This window comes from Cupressus sempervirens, chromosome 5, assembly GCF_028749045.1.
Source record: "Cupressus sempervirens isolate cs-2001-9-10 chromosome 5, ASM2874904v1, whole genome shotgun sequence".
Lineage (NCBI taxonomy): Eukaryota > Viridiplantae > Streptophyta > Pinopsida > Cupressales > Cupressaceae > Cupressus > Cupressus sempervirens.
The window spans coordinates 426,388,444-426,409,268 of NC_143122.1; positions in this window are offsets into that span (position 1 = coordinate 426,388,444).

The window sequence follows — 20,825 nt, forward strand, 5'->3', positions numbered from 1 at the left end:
TATCAAAAACTTTGTAATTATGATTGACCTCAAAGCAAGGAACAACTTGAGATACTACCATGTCCACTACCATTTCCTTTTATGCTCTAGGAAGAAATTATAATCCAATCCAATTTATAGAATGGATTATGCCTTTAATTGGATTGCAGTTTCTAACATTATTGTTTGGAAAACATTTCTAAACATTCTTCAAAAATTCAATGGAGAAATTTGTTGATTTTTTTCACTAGTTTTGAAGAGGTCAACACATTACATACATCAAAACTAAGGCAATCTATAGTTTAAAAAAGGGAATCATTGCGAACATTCACAATGGATAATAATTCATTCATTTTATTTACCTTTGAAAATTGGTTGCTATCATAGAATTTCAAAAGATAAATAAAGGGACAACTAGGTTAGCCAGAAGAGTTGTTGTCAGAGAGGTATTCAGGAGTATGACATAAATTTCTAAAGAAGAATGGTTTTAGAAAGATGATAAAATATTGAAAAAAATGAAATGCTATGAATCCAACCTTGAGACCCTATTTTCTAGCTTGTCTTTGGTGATATCTATGACTTTTCTTTCTTGTTGACTAAGTTGATGTGGATATTAAATGTTATTTGAAATTATATTTGAAAATTTTAACTATTAAATGATGTATGATCCTAGGAAAATTAGAAAATATTTTTTTGATGTTAAAAAGTAGTAAAAACTGGGAGCTGGCTTAGAATAACAAGCTGTAAAATAGTAGGAACTCACTTCTAGCACATTCTCCTCCTACTTCTCTCTTAATATAAAAAAGACCCACCCTAATGTGTCCCATTTTCTATATCTACTACAACCCATAGGCTGACTAACATACTTATAAATTAAAAATTTGCATGATCATAATAAAGTTCATAAAGTTATAAACTACCAATGTCTTGCTATGTAATAAAACATAAGCCCATCTGGGTAGAATGCTTAATAGAAAAAAAAAATTAAAAATTAAAACAAGATAGCTACCTTTCTTTCTTCTCCTTATTAGGTTTCTCCAGTAGTGCATGGAATCAAATTTAAATCATTCTCTAAGAATTGGTACAGGGAGGTTGTGGTGTCCACACCAATAGTGGCAACAATTATGTCCTTCTCACCATGTAGGAGGTAAAGAGTGGTGGCTACCGAGTGCATCACCTTGACTATGAAATTGGTCACCTCATCAAACCTTTGATCCAAGTTATCATGTTTCTTTATGACCTTCTTGTTGGTCTCCTCTAGTGACATCCTATCCTAAGAATGCCCTCAGATACCAATCCCTAGAGACACCTTTGGGTTACTCCCATCACCTTTAACTTTTTTTTTACCTTTATGACTTTGATGGGAAATGGAGATAATTGAATCCAGGTCTCTATGGTCACCCCCAATATTGGTCACCTGAGTAGTGTGGGTTTCACCTTTGAGAGTGTTAGAAATGTGGGAGGGCATAGGGCTCAATTGGATATCCATAGGGCTACACTAGCCCCCCATCTGAGAACCTTCACTCACAATGTCATCTTTATCATCCACTATATATTTTCCATGGTATGCCTTTATTTTCTACCTCTTGGTGGGTCTTAAAAATAGATACTGGTGCATATGATGGTGTAGAGATCAATTATTTTCCAATGATATTGTTTGATTAATTTGATCATGTTTCTTGGGCACTGACCTACTAATGAGGTTTCAAGTGAGTCTAAGTGGTTACAGGAAGGAGAGAGTGTGGTTGAGGTAGAGGAGGCTAGCTCCTCAAAAGGGGCAGGCCAAATCATCTAGTAGCCTATACACACCACATAGCTCAATTCTTGCTTATCTACTACCATGATTTAAATTTCATTCCTACTTTAATCTTAAGTGATGAAGACATGGAATAGTAGATATAAAATATCATGTTTTTTGGTAGTAATAAAATATCAAAGAGATCAAATTTCCACAATCCATTAAAATTGTTCGTAATTGCTTCTGGATTATATTGTGTTGAAATTTTGACCATCAATGTTTTGAATCACTCTACTTGATTCATCATTGGGATGAGAGAGCAAGAGCTGGAAAAATTAATAATAAAATATGTCTATTTGATAAAGACAAATGATTAAATATTGAAATCTATTATGAATTCAAAGTAGAAATAGATATTTTTATATTAAAATAAATTGGAAATATATATATATATATAGATTGTAGCGATCTTTATTTTAATCTTATTTTATTTCAACTCATAAGATATCTAAATTTAATAAAAGTTCAAGTTCTTTTATAAACTTTTTTTTTTACCATATTAGAAATAGTAGCTTAGAAAAGAGGTTAAAAGATAATGATATGCATTTCATTACAGGTTTCTATTCATTTCACATTTTGAATCCTATGGTACATAAATTTGTTCTTGGAATAACCATAATGGAGATTAAATTTAAAAGTTCTTTCATTGGAAACCATCATTCTCATGTTCATGATAATTAAAGAGGAATATTACTTATTAAATAGGGGGGATCCTGATTCCCTTTTGGCATGTATCATGGAGTTTTTCTTTCTTGAATCAAGGGGATATGAAAATAATTGAAAATGGAAATCTATAGGAATGTGGGGGGTTTTAATTCCTCTAAAAAACAAGCATTTTTTATGAATAATCTAAAAATCTCCAATATGACAAAGTCATAATAGATATTGTTGCTCTTTTTTTCTCAATAAAAAAAATACACAGCAAAATATGGGGCAATGTAGACACCACAAGTAGACAACCAAAGACTTGGAGATGTGCAATCAAACTTTCTTGCTTTCTTCTATCAGATTCTGAAAATAACTTCTACAAATGTAAATCTTGAAACTACAAACTTCATAAAAAAATAAAACTTTAAATTAATATTGTTGTTCATTAATTAAACTTGTAGCATTCTAGACTTGCATACAAAGAACCTGAAGCTTCTCAGAGCTCACACACAATAGACCTAGAGCAATCATTGCTCAATAGATCAAACACCAATAATGCTACTCCACAAAAAAATACCCAAAACATTCCATGTCATTGGTACAAAATTTGGATGTGTGAATTTGAACTATGTCATGGAATGAATAAAATTCCTTCTTTTTTTCTTCTTTCTATCCACACAACTTTCCCACACAAAAAACTTAATTCAAAATTACCTACTAGAATTAATGCAATGTCAGAACCCATTTGGGAATGAAATCCACCCCCCCACCCACCCCTACCAAAAAAAAAAAAATTCTAATCAAATCATTTCCTCTAGACTCCTATTAGGGTAGGTGTACACTTGGATTAAGGGAAAAGAGATTTAATTTAAAATTTCAATACTTCCCTTTTTCCCAAGACAACAAACAAGGATCACTACTAATCCAAATAAACTATGCTAAGACTTCTTCTTAGGTGCACAAAACTTTTTATGCCCAATGGCTTGGTGAAAATATCCACTAGCTGATGCTCGAACTTATAATATTGTATTTTTATTTCAACATTCTCAACCAAATCTCTAATAAAATGATACCTTATTTTGATGTGCTTGATTCTTCCACGAAATAATGGATTCTTTTTCAAAGTTCTTGAGGAAATATTGTCACAATAAATTGTGGTTCCATCCTCTTGTTCTTCCTTCAAATCTGCCAAGACTCTTCTCAGCCAAATAGCTTGACACATTGCTATATACAGCCTATTTTTTAGATTGAGCAACAATTGGTTGCTTCCTAGATGCTCATGAGATAGCACCCAAACCCATAAGAAATACATAACTAGAAGTGCTCTTCCTATCATCCAAAATTCCATCCCAATCACTATTTGTATAACTAACCAACCCATTTTCATTTTCAGCAATATACAAAATACCAAATCCTTTGGTACCATTCACATACCTCGGGATCCTCTTTCCTTCTTACCAATGGGATTTTTTTGGAGTTTTCATAAATCTAGAAATTAGACTTACTACATCCATTATATTAGGCCAATTTGTTGTCAAATACAACAAACTTTGAACTAAACTTTTATACAATATTGGATTCACATTGCTACTGCAATCTTCCTTACTCAACTTCAAACTTATGGATGTTGGTATTGGGGCTACCTTACTATTTTTTATTATAAATCTCTCCAAGATTTGATTTGTATATTTTTCTTGAGAGATAGATATGCTATCATACATTTATTTTACTTGTATGCCTAGAAAATATTTCAACAGACCCAAATGTGTCATTTCAAACTCACTTTTCATGGCTTCTTTAAAATAAGCAATAAGGAAATCATCATTCCCAATAATTATTAAATTATCTACATTCAAGACAACAATTAAAACTTTACCATCATCTTCCTTGATGTAAAGAGTGGGCTCAGCATCACTTTTACTAAAGCTATTGCTCATCAAATATGAGTCAATCTTCCTAAACCATTCCTATGGAGCTTGCTTTAGCTCATAAAGAGCTCTTTTCAGCCTATACACCTTGTGTTTTTCATCGGGAACTTTATAGCTAGGTGGTTGCTCCACATACACCTCTTCTTTTAACACTCCATTCAAGAAGGAAAACTTCACATCCATTTGAAATACCTTCCATTTGTGTTGGTCTACAATTCCTATGATAGCACACATGGTTCCCATTCTTGCAATTGGGGTATATGTCTCATCACAGTTTCTACCATACTATTGTTTGTACCCCTCGATCATCAATTGTGCCTTATGCCTATCTATTTTTCCATCAGTATTGCAATTTTTTTTATAATTCCATTTAACTTCAATAACTTGCTTCTAAATCAGTTCGCTCCCATGTTTCATTTCTCTCTATTGCATAAATTTTATCATCCATGACCTTACACCATTTCTCATCTTTCATGAATTCTTCAAAATAAATTGGATTACTATGAGAAAATAATTTAAAGTTTACACTCTCATCAAAATCTTCTTCATACCTTTCTTATTGGTATATCTCCCTTAAACTTTTAGTTTTTCTTGGTAATAGGGAGGCAAGAGTAGGATTTGAACTTTCACTATTATTGTTGTTTCTATTTTGTATATTTTGTACACCAATCTAGAGTTGTCTAGAGCAACTTGGATCTAATTATTTGTCTATCTATGGCTACTTGCCTTTCTTCTTATTTTTGTTAGGAATAATCTAGAGTTTTCTAGGGCTATCTGTATCTATTGCTCCTTTATCTTGATGATCACCAAATTCATCTTCTTCATCAATAATGGGCACTTTACTTAAAGTGCTTGAATATTTATCCAGTTAGCCATCCAATGACTAATTTTTAATAAAATCTACATATCTTGACATGATGATCTTCTTGGTGATTGAGTCATACAATCTACATGCCTTTGATTCTGAACTATAACTAGTGAAGATGCACTTCACACCCTTGTTATCAAACTTTTTCCTTTGCTTCTTTGGCATGTGTGCATATGCTACAAACCCAAACACCCTCAAGTGTTCAACCATTCATCTATGTTGTGACCATGTCTCAAGAGGGATCTTGTCATATATTGTCTTTGCTAGACACCTATTTATCAAATATAATGTTGTTTCTGCAACCTCTCCCAAATATTCAGTTGGGAGTCCCTTTTCTTTCTTCATGCTCCTTTTCATATAAATAATGGTTACTCCATTTTGCTATGGAGTATAGCTGGTTGTAAGCTCCTTCTTGTTCTCATTTTTCCTACAAAAATTTACAAAAGAATTGGAGGTATACTTCCCCCCTCTATCTAGCCTCATGACTTTGATATAATGACCACATTCTTTTTCAGCCTAGACTTTAAACTCAACAAACTTATCAAATGCTTCATTTTTATTTTTTTAAATACAACCATGTCCTATGGCTAAAATCATCTATGAATGTCACAAATAAGAACTCCCCCCAATAGAAGTTGTTTGCATGGGGCTAACTAAACTAATATGCACTAGCTCTAATGGGGCTCTTTCCCTTTAGAATTACCAAAATTAAATGGAACCCTATGTTTCTTAGCCAAAATATGAGCTTCACACTTGCTAAATGACTCTAAAATATTTGGCAAACCATCTACCATTATTTTATTCGATAGTAAATTCAAACCAACATAACCAAGATGTCCATACCTAAGATGTCAAAGCTTGGAGGGGTCTCCAATCATGCTCTTTAGAGCTGATTGCTAATGTACTATTGTACATGCATGCTTGGAAGGTATAACAATTTTTTGAGAAGAGAAACATGTCCCTATATTCAATACAAACATCTTGTTCATTGTCATTTAAACTGCTGCAACAATTTTCTTTCTCATCTTTCTCATGAATGACATGTTTTTCATTTTCCATTAACACTTTATAACTATTTTGGGAACTACTCACTCCTTCTTAGTTGCCTACGCATCCTGATCTTTCTTCTCCAAAATTTATTTTCCCATAGTTACCCTGACCTCTACCTCGTGAGCTTCTTCTAGAGCTATTTCTTCCTCTCCCCCTACCTCTTGCATTGGCTTGAGATTTAAAATCTTTCTCTTGGGAAGAAATTGTTGATCTATTAGTTTGGTGCTCATGGGTTGGGAGAATACCCATCAACTCATCCATAGTTAGCTTCATGAGGTATTTTGCCTCTTCAATGGTCATCACAAGATTATCATACTTTTAGGCTAGACTTCTTAAAATTTTCTCCATTATTCTTTGATCCTCATATTCTTTTCCATTTGACTTCAAATGGTTTATCAAACTAGAGATTCTTGAGCTAAAATCTGCAATAGACTCATTATCCCTCATTTGAAGGTTCTCAAACTCTCTTCTAATAATTTTTATCTTCACTGCATAGGCTATATTAGTCACTTTAAAATTTATCTCAAGAATATTGCATGCTTCCTTGAATAGTTAGTTATTGATATTCAAAAAGAAATCATATCTATCATGGATGCCTCAATCAAGATTAATGCTTTTGCATCCTTCCTCCTTGAATCCTTTAGTTGATTCTTTTGATTTCTTATAAGGGCATCATACTATGTTGGGTTTGTCACATCAATGAATCCATTTACCACAAACTCCCACAAATTATTTGCAACCATTATGATTTTCATTTTGTTTTCTCAAGTATTATAATTTTGTCCATTAAAGGATGGTAGTTGCTACTAAGTCTTTCCTTCATCTCTAGCCATGTCTCCTACACAAGAAACTTCAATACCTAGAAAAAAATGCCCAAATCCATAAAGATTTAGGGTCAAACAACTTTGATACCATGTGAATAATCTAAAAATCCCCAATATGATAGAACAATAATAGATATTGCTGCTATATTTTTCTCAATAAACAAAATATAGAGTAGAATATGGGAAAGTGAAGACACAAAAAATAGACAACCAAAGACTTGGAGATGTGCAATCAAACTAGCTTTCTTTTTTCTATTAGATTTTGGAAATAACTTCTACAAATGCAAATCTAGAAACTAAAAACTTCATAAAAAAAAAAACTTAAAACTACTACTACTATTCACTAATCAAACACCAATAATGTTGTTGCACAAAAAATACCCAAAACATTCTTTTTTCTTTTTGCAAAAACTGACCGTGTGAATCTAGATTGTGTCGTGGAATAAATAAAATTCCCTCATTTTGTCTATCTTTTGTCCACACAACCTTCCCACACAAAAAAATCAATTCAAAATTACCTACCATAATTAATGCAATGTCAAAACCTAGATGGGAATAAAATCCCAAAAAAAAAAATCAAATCAAATCATTTCATGGGGGCTAATTTCAGGGTATGTGTGCGCTTGGCTCAAGTGACAATAGATTTAATTCAAAATTCCAACATTTTATTTGTATCAACTGACCAGTAGGGGTAGAATATGGAAATATTATCTCTCTTCTAGAGCCTAAGATGTGCTTATGAAAGTCTCCAATCTTCATCTCTTGAATTGATATGTTTCATGAAATCTTGATTTTCTTCTTTTACTCCTTGTAATGAGCATCCTATGTGAAGTTTTGGAAAGCTTGCTATGGAATGCTTAGTTATTTTCTTACTATCATTGTTCCTTTCTCTTTGGCAATGTCTACTTTTTGTTCTTTTCTTCAAAACATAGGTTGTGCCTTCTCCTACTCTTGGGAATGTGTTGTCATAAATTTCTTGTTGTTATGGACCTGATTTTTTTTCATTATACCCCCATCGATTAATTTTTTATTCTACCACCACACACAAATGAATGTATTGATACACATCTTAGGGGCACCTACCTTCCTCTAAGTCTTATTGACTCTATGTTTTTTTTATGGAACATTTCTTTTTGGGGTCTTTTTGTTGCCCAGCCTATGTTCTTTTGCTCTTGAAACATTTTTCTATTATTATATCTTATGCAAGAGAGATTTAAATGGGTCCAATGGAGATAATTCCAAATATTAATAGCATTGTGATACAAATATTGGATTTTCTCTTGTTGCAATTTCATGGTTTTGGATAACTATAAACATTGTGAATGTCATCCTTAGTTGTGTGAAAGACAGATTTTTTCTTAATTTAAGTGTACAATTTACTTTATTTTCAAACAAATATGTGTTAGTTTTCATTGAATATGAGATCGGTTTCTATTATTTCCTTCTTGATGATTTATCTCCCAAAAAAAAACATTCAATATTTGATTCATTCTCTCATTGGTTTTCCATATTGTGAAATTGGTTACATGTTTTGGAATGGTAAGAAAATTTGTGAAGTAATTATAATATTTTCTTCATTAGAGTTATATTATTGGATTTGTTTTTTCAATTTTGTCTTCTTTGTGTAATAAAATTAGTAGCATACATGTTGAAAATACCCAAAACTAGATTTTTTGACTGCATGATGAATGAAATGTGAAACCTATTGTAATAGGAGTATTTAAGTACGTATATTATATATTATGTGCATTGCTAGATAGATTAATTAGTTAAACTACCCAATTACCATTCTTACTCTTGCTTGATTATGAAAGGCTTACATCTATCTACATGTTAAAATGAATATAATACTTGTTGGTGTAGAAGAAATAGTTGGAATGTTGGAATGTCCAAAATGGGAAGAATACTTCTGAGAAGCGGGGGTGACTCAGAAGTACCAAACTTTTAACTCTTTTCAACAATTTAAACATATAACTAAAAAGAAAATTGCATGCAAGTAAAGATATAAATGAACATGAAGTAAATCACATGAAATAACACATAATACCAAATTTGGTAACACGGAAACCCTCTAGGAATAAGAAGGTAAAACTGGGGTGGGGATGATACCCACAAAAATCACTGCAGTGATAAATGTTCAACCAATTCTGATGGTCTACCCTGTGAAAGGCTTGCCCTGTTAAAGCCTTTACACTATGTCAATTGTGACCTGATTAGAGGATTTACAAATATTTTACATGAAGTGCCACCCTGTTAAAGGATTTACAATAGACTGTTATACCCACCTAATACAATAGGATTTTCAATCACCTTCTCCAAAGGCTCTCCTACCTAGTTGTTAAGCTAACCTATCAAAATAAGATTTTCAACTTCTAATACAATGGCAAGAAAGTATTAGGAATCTTTGACCTAATTACATATAATCTTAAATTTTTGATTTCAGGCACTTGTTCTACTCCTTCTGACCTTGATCCTCTGAGATCTTATATTTGGTCATTTCTCTTGTCCCTTGTACTATTCTAATCAACTAGATATGAAATTGTTGCTCTATTCCTCTAAGTCTTTCCTTCTTCACACTGAATTTCACTATAGTCTCCCCATACACTTTTCTCATCCACACATGCAAATGGGGTTTTTGACCTCCTTTTAAAGATTGTAAAGACTTAAGATTAGGTATGGATCTATGATCCATATTGAATCTCAAATTCTCGCTCATTCCTTGTATTTTTCTCATTGGTTGCATTCCTTCTCCATTTTTCTGATTGGTTGCATGCAAATCATATAGGGAATGCAAAAGATTCATCCTTATCCTTTTTCTCCATCAAAATCCTTCTATGTCATCTCCAAAAATGGTTTACATCTAATTTTGTGAGGGCACAAACTTATACGTTGATTCTTTGTTACTCAGCACATACTGGACTACTAGTGCTCGACACACATACTATCCTGGATTGCTCGAAACCTATTAGACTATGTCGTGCTTGGCACATATATGATTCTAACTCACTTAGCATATAAAGAATTATGACTTGCTTAGCATCAACTGTGACTTGACACCTATTGGAATTCTAACTCGGCACACACTGTGGCTTGACATACATAGTGTACTTAGCTTCAATGTAGAAAGTGATTAAGTATGTTGACACTCAAATGTCAATACCATCTAAGGACCAACAATCTCCCCCTTTGACATGAGTGTCAAAAATGCTTAACTAAACATTGCTAATTGTTAGTGTAAATAAGTATTTACTTATTACACTTACTTAAGTTTACTTAGGTTTATGCATTATTTTATTATTTTGCATTATTTTATTATTTTTATTTGTGAGACACTTAGGAGTTTGCACACCTTTTGAGTTGTCATGTAGACAACATAGGAGTATGCAACTCTATTTTAGCACATGGTAGAGAAAAAAAATTTCGCAAAAAATTTTAGCCCATAGTAGAGAAAAAAAATTTAATAGACCTAGACAGTGACACCCCGGATCTGCCATTTGTGGAAGGATATTTTATTGTCACAGGAGGTCTTTTAATTAATTGGAGGTTATCTTTTAATTCATACCTGTGGGCTATACATACCTGCAACAAATCTGGTGTCAACATCAAATTCCATCAACGACATACTGACCGATGACAAGCACAGCCATTAGCTTGCTTTTGGTTTGTAGTACCATCGACATCCATTTTAAATTGCTTGTAGAAAACTTCCTATTGAATGTGGGATTAAGACCACCTACTCAAGATTTCCCAGCACAGAGTTTAACGACCTTCCAAAAATCCTATTGAGAGATCCAGCATGACATCCTTTGCAGACATTTCCCAGTGAACTCTTCACTGATGGTGATGCTGTAGTCAAAAATTCCCAACAACCTACAGATTTCCAACAGTTTGAGACTATTTCATATTCTCGATGACAACTGTCTATACCTTCCCGAAACCCACCTATAGTTACTGGCACAGCGAAAGGATATTTCACCAGCATCAAGCGTTGAGGATCCTGGCATGGCAGCCTATGTTTATTTTATGGCACCCACACTGTTTGGAAAATTCAGTCACCCGCATTGGAGAATTTTGACCACTGTACGTTTCCCACTTGCAGATTTGTTCCCACCAGAGTCTGCTTCCTTCTGACGATGATCAACTAATATTTCGGTGCCTGCATTAGACTTTCTCACCTGCATTGGAAGATTCTGGGATTTTTTAAACAACTTCCTACTATTTTTTACCTCTGCCTGCAGTATTAAAAATTCAGTGGTGATTTTTCAAGTCATCAGCCACGTCAGTCAAAGGCCATGTCCGTAGATCTGACACTCAGGAAGCCAAATACATAGCACAATCAACAGACTCAAAATTGCCACGTAAACCACGTGGATAGCTAGAATTTTGACATGCGTTATTTTTTGTATAGTACAAACAGCACAGTCAGCAGACACATGATTTGCCACGTCACCAGGGGCTATCTTTTTACTAACATCACATTTTCACTGCGTTAAAATTGACGCTTGTCTAACCATCAAACTTAGTCATTTTTTTACTACCTTGATGGCTATTTGACCATCAAATTTAACATCACAATTCTCTTTCCAGACCCCTCTCCAAATTGCTTTTCAGTTTGGCAGCTTGACTTTGCGAGCCCTTATCTTGGACATCTGGACTTCGATTTAGGTCCATTTTTTTTGAAATCAGGTAGAATTTCCTTAATTTTCTAGTGGTGGTATTGTTTTCTGGTTTTGGTGCACAAATTTTGTAGAATATGCATTTTTTGGTGACTATACCTGCATAATCCTATATTTTTCAACTTCAAGAGCTCCGTACGGGCACATTTGGTCACTTTTTTAGGTTCTATTTTTTTTTTAAGTGTATATTTTTTTTGTCTACTTTCTAGATCTGAAGTCAAATTCTAGGGTTGTATGGAAAAATTTCTCATTTTCAAAATTAGGGCTTCTTTGGCATTGTAAAGCTTTCATTCTTTTCAGAATTGTTGTAAAACTAAGCTATAGTGCTTAAGTGACAAATTTAAGCGTATAAGGTAGTTGTAAAAGAAAAATCAGAAATTCTACTTTGTTCATTTTGACAAGTGGCCCATTGTAAACGCAGTACTTATAAAGTGCCAACATCATCTCTTTTGGGGGGGTCTTTTGATTGAGTGAAAAGGGGGGGTGTGTACTATGTTTTTTTGTGTCTCTATTTTTCTCTTTTCATTTCTGCATCATGGGTTTTAAATGTCCTCCTCTAACTTCACACAACTATTCTACATGGAAAGACATTGCATGGAGTAGATTAATGGAAAAAGGATATAGTCTTTATGTTGATGGTACAATTACCAAACCTACTGATGTTAAAGAGCTCATTGATTGGAAAAATCAAGATCGATAGGCTTTAGGTGTTATCAGGAGTTGTGTACATGGGGATCTTCTCTTTCACATTAAAAATTGTTCATAATCTAAAGAAGCTTGGGATAAACTTGAACAAATGTATGGTAAAGTGGATGAAGAAAAGGGATTTCAGATTGAGGATGATATACTTCTCTTGGATCCTAAGAATTATGAAACAATTCAGGATTACATCATTAAAGTCAATGAGTATAGGGCACTTCTTAAAGATTGTGGAGATCCCATGAAAGATGACAGATTGATTCATCACATCCTGAAGCGGCTACCTTCTGAGTATGCCAACTTTGTTTTGAGTTTTAATACTCACAAGTTGACCATGGGATCTGCTTACCAAAAGCCTTCCTTTGATGGATTTGCAGACATGTTGATTGTTGAACAATCTCACTTGGTGGATTTTGGACTTCTCAAGTCATCTAAGACCAAAGCCTTGGTGGCTAGTGATGATCCCAAAACAAGTCAAGCAGGAAAAAGCAACAACAACAAGAAGCAGTGGAAGCAGAAAACACAATCTGAGACACAACAATCCTCCTCTCAATAAGGCGGTTCTTCTTCAAACAAGAAAGGAAGTAATGAAAAGAAGCACAAACTCTTTTGTGCATACTGTAAAAAGCCAAATCATGATGAGCATCATTGCAAAACAAAAAGAATCGATGAGTTAGAAAATCTACTCAAGAAGAACAAGATTCAAGTGCCAGGTACTTCCAAGGATTCAACTCCTACCTCTTCAAAAGGTAAAGGTCAAGTACTTATGGAAAAAACAAGTTCTTCTTCGAAATGGATACTTGACTCAGGTGCCTCTTACCACATGGGTTCTTCAAAGGAAGACTTTTCTTCATTAAAGTAGTCAAAGGTACCACACATCTTCATGGGAGATGATGCTAAGATGGAAGTTGAAGGGAAAGGACATGTGGAAATGAAAGATGGGTAATTCAAAGATGTTCTCTATGTTCCAAATCTAAGCTCCAATCTCCTATCAATTTACCAAATCACTCACCTTGGAGATGGTCATAAGGTTGAGTTTCTTCCAGATTCAGTGATGGTGTGAAGTCTCAAAGATGATTCATTAGTAGCAGTGGGTAAATTAAATGATGAAAAGAGGCTTTACTCCTTCTCCCACTTTGTGCCTAAGAGTCCTTCCCAAGCCTTGTTAACTCACTCTACTTCACAAATAAATTTATGGCATGAGTGGTTTGGTCACCTTGACTTCCACTCTCTTCAGCAACTTTTCTCAAAAAACATGGTCAAAGATCTACCTAATATCAGCTTTTCTAAGGAATAATGTTCATCTTGTTTAGTGGAATTGAATCTCAAGGAGAAGTATGATAAAGGGAAGTCTTCTCGAGCTCCAATTTTTCTTCAGCTAGTTCACATTGTGTTAGTAGGTCCCTTTGCAGTGACTTTAGTCAACCAAGGCCACTACATACTCACATTTGTTGATGACTTTTTGAGATTCACTTGGGTCTTCTTCCTTCATTATTAGAATGAAGTAGTTAATAAGCTTCAAGACTTCAAGACTCATGTTGAACACAATTCAAGGAAAGCCATCAAAGTACTAAGAGTGGACAATGAGAACAGATATGTAGACAAAAGACTTAAGAAATTTTGCAGAATTGAGGGGATTGATCTTTAGAACTCACCAGCATTCGATTTGCACAAGACAAATGTTGAAGCTATGAGGACTAGGACTCTCAAGACCATGGCAAGTTGCATGATAAAGGCCAAGTCTCTCGATCCTACACTTGAAGTTGAAGCCATTAGCAGTGCTACTCACATACCTAATAGGTCTCCTCATCCAGCCTTAGATGGCAAGACTCCTTTTGAGGCATGGTGCGGTAGAAAACTAGTTGTGAGTCACCTTAGAGTCTTCAGTTGTCTAGCATAGGCAAACCTTTCTTCAAGGAGTTGCAAGGCACCAGCACCTAGGCCTTGTACTTTCATTGGTTTTGAAGGCAATGTGAAGGCTTACAGACTCATGGATCCAAAGACTTATGAGATTTTTGTGGAGAAGGATGTTCACTTTGAGGAAAGTTCTCCCAGCTTATCCTCTACTCCTCTCCACACATCATACATAGTGGAAACTGATAGTGACACCAGTGATAGTGCTTCAACAAGTTCAAACACGTGGGGTTCTATCAACAGTTATAGTGAGAGGTCACATCAATTCAGTCCACATGCTTACATTGCCATAGTTAAAGGTCCATCATAGCATGGTACATCTCATCTTCCAACTCTAGCTTTAGTTGACTTGGGAGATAGACTTGAGGACTTACATCTTCTCATTGATGATGATTCTTCTACAGTTGTTGTGAGGGCTCACTCTGACCCTCGTGCCCATTCTCTACATGGTCAATCTGCACAAGTTGACATGATTGTGGATCCTTATGAACAGCAATTAGTGGAGGTTTCTTTTTTAGTTGAGGAGACAGATGGTTTAGTGAAACAGGTTCAACAGACATCCTTGCCAGATCTACATTCGTTCTTTTTAGCACAGTTGGAATGGATGAACTTCAACATCAGTACATGGATACTTGAATAGGTTTTAGGGACACCATACATCTTCTACACTGCACCTTTGCCATTGTTTCTTCCTAAGGGGAGGAAAATCTTTATACATTCATGGACTAGCTTCTTCATCAGAGCAGCTTTCACTTGTTGGGATTCTTCTTTTGGGGGGGGGGGCTATTCTATCTCTCTTCCTTCTTTTATTCTCTTATGTATATATTGGATGTATATTGTAATGGGGGGGTCTTGATTACTCCATCCATCAAAGCATCTTCATTATGTACATGGGTATCTAATATGGCCTAGTAGTCAGGACCCATTATGCATTGTCATCCTAGTTTGTAAGCTTAAGGGCATTCCCCTAAGTTGCACTTAAGGGGGGGTGTTGGTGTAAATAAGTATTTACTAATTACACTTACTTAAGTTTACTTAGGTTTATGCATTATTTTATTATTTTTATTTGTGAGACACTTAGGAGTGTGCACACCTTTTGAGTTGTCATGTAGACAACATAGGAGTATGAAACTCTATTTTAACACATGGTGTCTACAACACTATTTTGCATGTCATACCCTTGTAGGCTTATCCTCTCATCACCACACTTACTTCTGTGCTTAATGGAGGATAACCCATATCTAGTGGACATGTGCTTGGTTGTATGACACATCATGGTGTTGATTACGAGACATTCTAGATGTATCTTAGAGGCCTTTATAAATAGGCACTCCTAGTGTACTTTTATATTGGGCATTGCATTAATTATGACATTGTCATTCTGATCATACTCTCTCTCTCTTTGGTCTAGTGTGTGCTTGTGTTTGAGTTCTTAGTTCCTGGGTGAGTTTTTCCCTTAGGCAAATTCTTATTGTCCTTATAAGTACCTTATCCACAAAATTTCAAAATTGTTCAAAATACCTTAACTCCCCTTGAGCTGATTGTGCCTTGACATTCTTGAAACCAAAATTCTATGCTAATGTGCTTGATACTCTTTTGCCTTTTCCCTGTTCCTATATTTTGTACCTGTGTGTTGTATATTCCATATGTTTGCCAAAATTTTGTATCTCCCTCAAAACATATATCTCCCCCTTTTCTTATTATTATTTATCTTCTCCTATCCTATTATCTCCCCCTTTTTTGACACATATGTCAAAGGGTTCTAAGGAGTAATACCATACTTAGCCAAAAAAACTACTATTTACCTCCATTATTATTTTCAAAGCTGCATTCCAATTCTCCAAAGCTATGTTTAGTGACTTGTGTTGGATGGCAGTCTCTGTAGTAAGGTGTACAATTCCATCAAGTGTAGAAAAATTCGGGTCTTTCTTTAAAACTGTTTTAGCATAAACTTGTTCCTTGTGGAGGATTTCTAAATGAGGGGTTATGGAGGACTGAATTGGCATCAATTTAGCCTTAATATTAGCCTCCTCTACTATAAGTATAGCTAACTCCCTTTGTGTGTGAAGTGATTGTGCAAAATGCTTCTCACTTTGAGTTGGATCTCTAGGTAATTGCATGCTAGAGATTTTCAAGTTTCTTTCCAAGCTCATTATTCTTTGATTAGTTTCTTGTGTGAAATTGGAAAAATCACATAGTTTCCTATATAATGAAAAAATGTTTTCAAAGACAATTTTGACCTTATCTATTGTCTTGGTCAACTCTACCTATTCAAGTGCAATTCCACTTGATATCTTCTCATTCACTTTTCCTTGAAACTTTCTCTTTGACCATTCCATGAGTTTGACATTGGTATCTTGGTCTTCATTTATCACCTAGTCAACTATGTCTGATAGTTGCTCAATTGGCTTGGCTTCATCTTGTGACTACAAGCTGAAGGAATCCATTAAGATGTCCTTTATGTCATGAAGTGCTTGCTTATGTTTGAACTCTTTCCTCAGTATTTCCTACCTCATCCTTCTATCTAATGTATTTTTCATTTCATTCATTTGTTCTATTGTAATAGTCTTGGAATTATAGGAGGGTATAACAATTTCTTCATCTAATTCAAGGTCTCCATAGTAAAGTACCCTGGCCACTCTGGTTGAGCTTGAGCTTGAAGTTCAAAATTTCAAGGGGATAGCAATAGTGCTTAACTTCTAAATGGTCTTTGTAGGAGTTCCAATCTTTGGTAATTCTACCAATGTCTAAATGGTGGCCTGCTTCTTTTCTTTTTTTGTATCCTCCTTCTCATGTAACTTTCTTTCCTTTATGTTAGGAATAAGGTGTCTCAACCTTGGATAATTCCTATTCTTATTATTTTTTTTGTAAAATGTTTTTCTTGCAAATAATGTTGATGTGTCGGCATCCTGAATTGTGTATAAGGAGATCATCGCTAAAATGGTTATGATGAATTCCTATGACACGTAAGAGCTATGTTAGGAAGATTCAATGATAGGTGAAGACATGTGGCAACTGATAAATTTTTTGGGGTTCCTATTTTCTCAAAGAATGGTAAAAATCTAATATAGTTACCTTTGGGAGTAGCCCTAAAAGTGAATTGGTGAAGGATCTTGGAGAGATCCTCTGCAGTAAGGGGATTGATGTTCTGAGCTGACTTGTCAGTAATATCCTTGATGATTATTGTCTCTACAAGTGTGATGGTTGTATGAGGAGGGATAGGAGGTGGCATTTGTGTGTCTTGCACATATGTTCATCTTGTTGTTCTTATTGCTGATCAGTTGTTTCCATTTCTTCTCCTTTAGTTGATTCCTCTTCTTCTTTCTCCTTATTCTCTTCCTCTCTTCTTCCTCATCTTTCTTTTCATCCTCTTTCTTTTCTTCTTTGATTTCCTTTGCCTCTACCTCTCCTTTCTACTCTTCTAATTTCTTTCCCTCTACCTTCTCTTTGGCACTAGTTTCTGCCTTATTGGTTTCCTCTACTTTATCATCAGTAATTTTATAAATTGTTTTCCACAATTGTGTGGATTTATTTATAACATCTTTAATCTTATTCTAAAGGATGCAAAAGGCTCTATACTTGGGTGCAAACTTGCCACTATGTTTCTTGTTTTCTTTGGTTATTTGAGCCTTTGTCATGTTAGGCTTCACTTGAGTTAGTATAGATTCTCTGATCTCCCTTTCCATCTTTAGACAATAATGCAATTTATTTTCAACTATCTCATATAGTTCCTTTGGCATAGTATTGTCAAGCTCTAAAGGTGTGATTTTAAATTCTACCATCATGGCATACATAGATTCCTCTACTTTATTATGCTCTTCCCTACTAAGCCTATTGAAATTGAGTGACTTTACATTATTCAAATCTACATTTTTAATCTTATTACATAGTTTATCCATTGTAGATTTAGGTGGATGACTTACCACTTTAAACTAGCTTAAACCAAACTAGATTTAGGTGGATGACTTACATAGTTTAAGCTAGTTTGGTAACCTTTTTAGGCTTGGGCTGAGCTATAGATTGAGTTTCTGTCTTTCTCTTCTTTTTCTCAACAGGTATTGGTGCTTCATCAGCTTCTTCTCACTTGACACCTTCCTCCTTGTCTTCTCCTTTCCCTTGTGTTAGCTCAATTGGGATTTCCCCTTACTCATCTTCTTCCTCACTATCTCCTACTTCTTCTACTTCTTCTTCTTCACCTACTTCTCCTTCAATGTTTGCTCCAAATGTCTTCTTTATGTTCTTTACCATTTTATCTTTCTTTTTGATAACAGAAGCAGTTTTCAATTCAGTTTCAACTTTGGACTTAACAACATCATATGTCCTAAAGTGAAGGGTTGCCTTATCTATTTCTTCTACTAGCAATGTTGTGCCTAATGGCCTTAGCCATCTTACTCTTGGTATTGTTTCCTAGATGTAGGTGTAGTGAATGTCAACCAAGAAACATATGTCATTGACATGTTGCTCAATTAATGAGACTAGTATCTATGGTCATTCCCCTATTTTTCCATTTTGCACTTGTATTCTTCTCAATAACCTCCTTCCTATCACTTCTCAAGGTCTTTGGAGAATCTAGGGTTAGGAGTCCAGTAACCCTATGAACTATTCTCTTGGTAATGTTTACAGGTCCTATCTCCAACCATAGACATTCATCATGAATTTGACTTAAAACAATGTGAATCCATTCTGTCTTAAACAATGTAGGAAAATCTAGGGGTTTTGTCAAACCCTTCTTCTCAACAATTTGGAACTCGTCCTTCAATATCTCATTGTCACACAACTTATCATAGGCATGGAAGATTTCTAGATCACCTATGGCACCAATTTTGCAATTTTAACACTTTCTTACTTCTTGAACCATGACGACCTTAGATGGGATAATAGATAATGCACCAACCGGATCATTTTTATAGGCAACTTTAGGAATTGGCCTAAATTTAGGTTATTTGACTTCATTGCTAACTAGTTGGATCTCATGATCTTCCTTTTCTTTAGAGTTCCTTGAACGAGAGACTATTTTACCAAACTAGGGTTTTAAATGTATTAAAACTTTAACTTCTACATAGCTCAACACTTGATAAATACCTTTAAATTGACAAGTTTGTGTTGAATTTCTATTGGAATCCATGCAAATGGCTACTAGGTTGTTGCTTGATCTCTTCTTCACTCTTCTTTACTTTGCTCTATGTTTGAATGGCATGAAAATGAACAAAAATTGACCTTATACCGATCAAGCATTAAATGCTTTGTGCATACAGCTATAATCTCAAAACTTGAAGGATTCAAAATGACTCAGCTCCCATTTTAATTCATTTACTTAGCCTCCACTAGACTTCTACTTCACTCGACTTCAATTATTAGCTTAGCAGCTATTAGAAGCTTGGCATCCATTGGAGCTTTACTCGGCATCTAAAAGTAACTCAGTAGCTTCTTCAAAATTTTGCTTGACATCTTTTCTCATGCTAATTTCTTCTCTATAGTACTCTTTTTTTATTTGGGACTGATGTATGATATAATCTTGCATATCATACCCATACACTCTTCTTTTACTTAATTGGATGAAGTGTGATCACTTGACCTCTTAGGTGAAGTGATCTCTCCATTTGATGTGTTGCACTCATCTTTCTTCTTCCAAGTCTTGTTCATTTGCCCTCTTATTTTTTCAACATCAACCTTCCTTTTTCCTTTGTTGACTTCTACCTTGGGTTCTTTTGACTTTGTTGGGCAATTCTTGCTAATATGACTAATCTTCAAGCAAATGAAACATGTAGCTTGGCTTAGCCATCTACTGTAACTCCCTCTAAAATGTGTCCTTATGCAATTTTTAGGAATGTGTCCATACTCCTGACAATAGTGATAGCTATACTTGGTGTTGTAATCTCAATTGTAGTGATGACCATGGTTTTTTCCTCTTGCAAGCTGATTAGGTGTCCATATAGGCTTTGATCTACATTCAAATGCTCTATGTCCATATTTTTTGTAGTTGTAATAGTGTCCTTCAAATCATGGTGTCCTCATAGTCTAGGTTCTACATTCATGTGCTTGATATCCTTGCTTTTTACACTTATGACAAAAGCTTGCATTGGTGGGCTTATCATGCAAATGATTGTTCTTGCTCCTACACAAATTAGAGGTATGTCCTTTTTTACCACAGAAATGACAAGTAGGTTTAATGTTCTTACCATTGTTACTTCTTTATTTTGTAGTCTTGGATGATTCCCCTTGTTCAGTTCCATTGTACCCAAGTCTTGAAGTATCATTACTAGCCCTTGGTGATTTCAGCAATTGTTCAAAGTACTGGATAGCCTCATTGGGTTTGTTGTAGCTTTATACTATCTCCTTTTCTCTCTTCAATTCATTCTATAATTTTTCATTCTGCATCTTCAGAGTGAAAATCTTAATATCCTTCATGTTTAACTCATGATGAGAATTCATCATCTAACT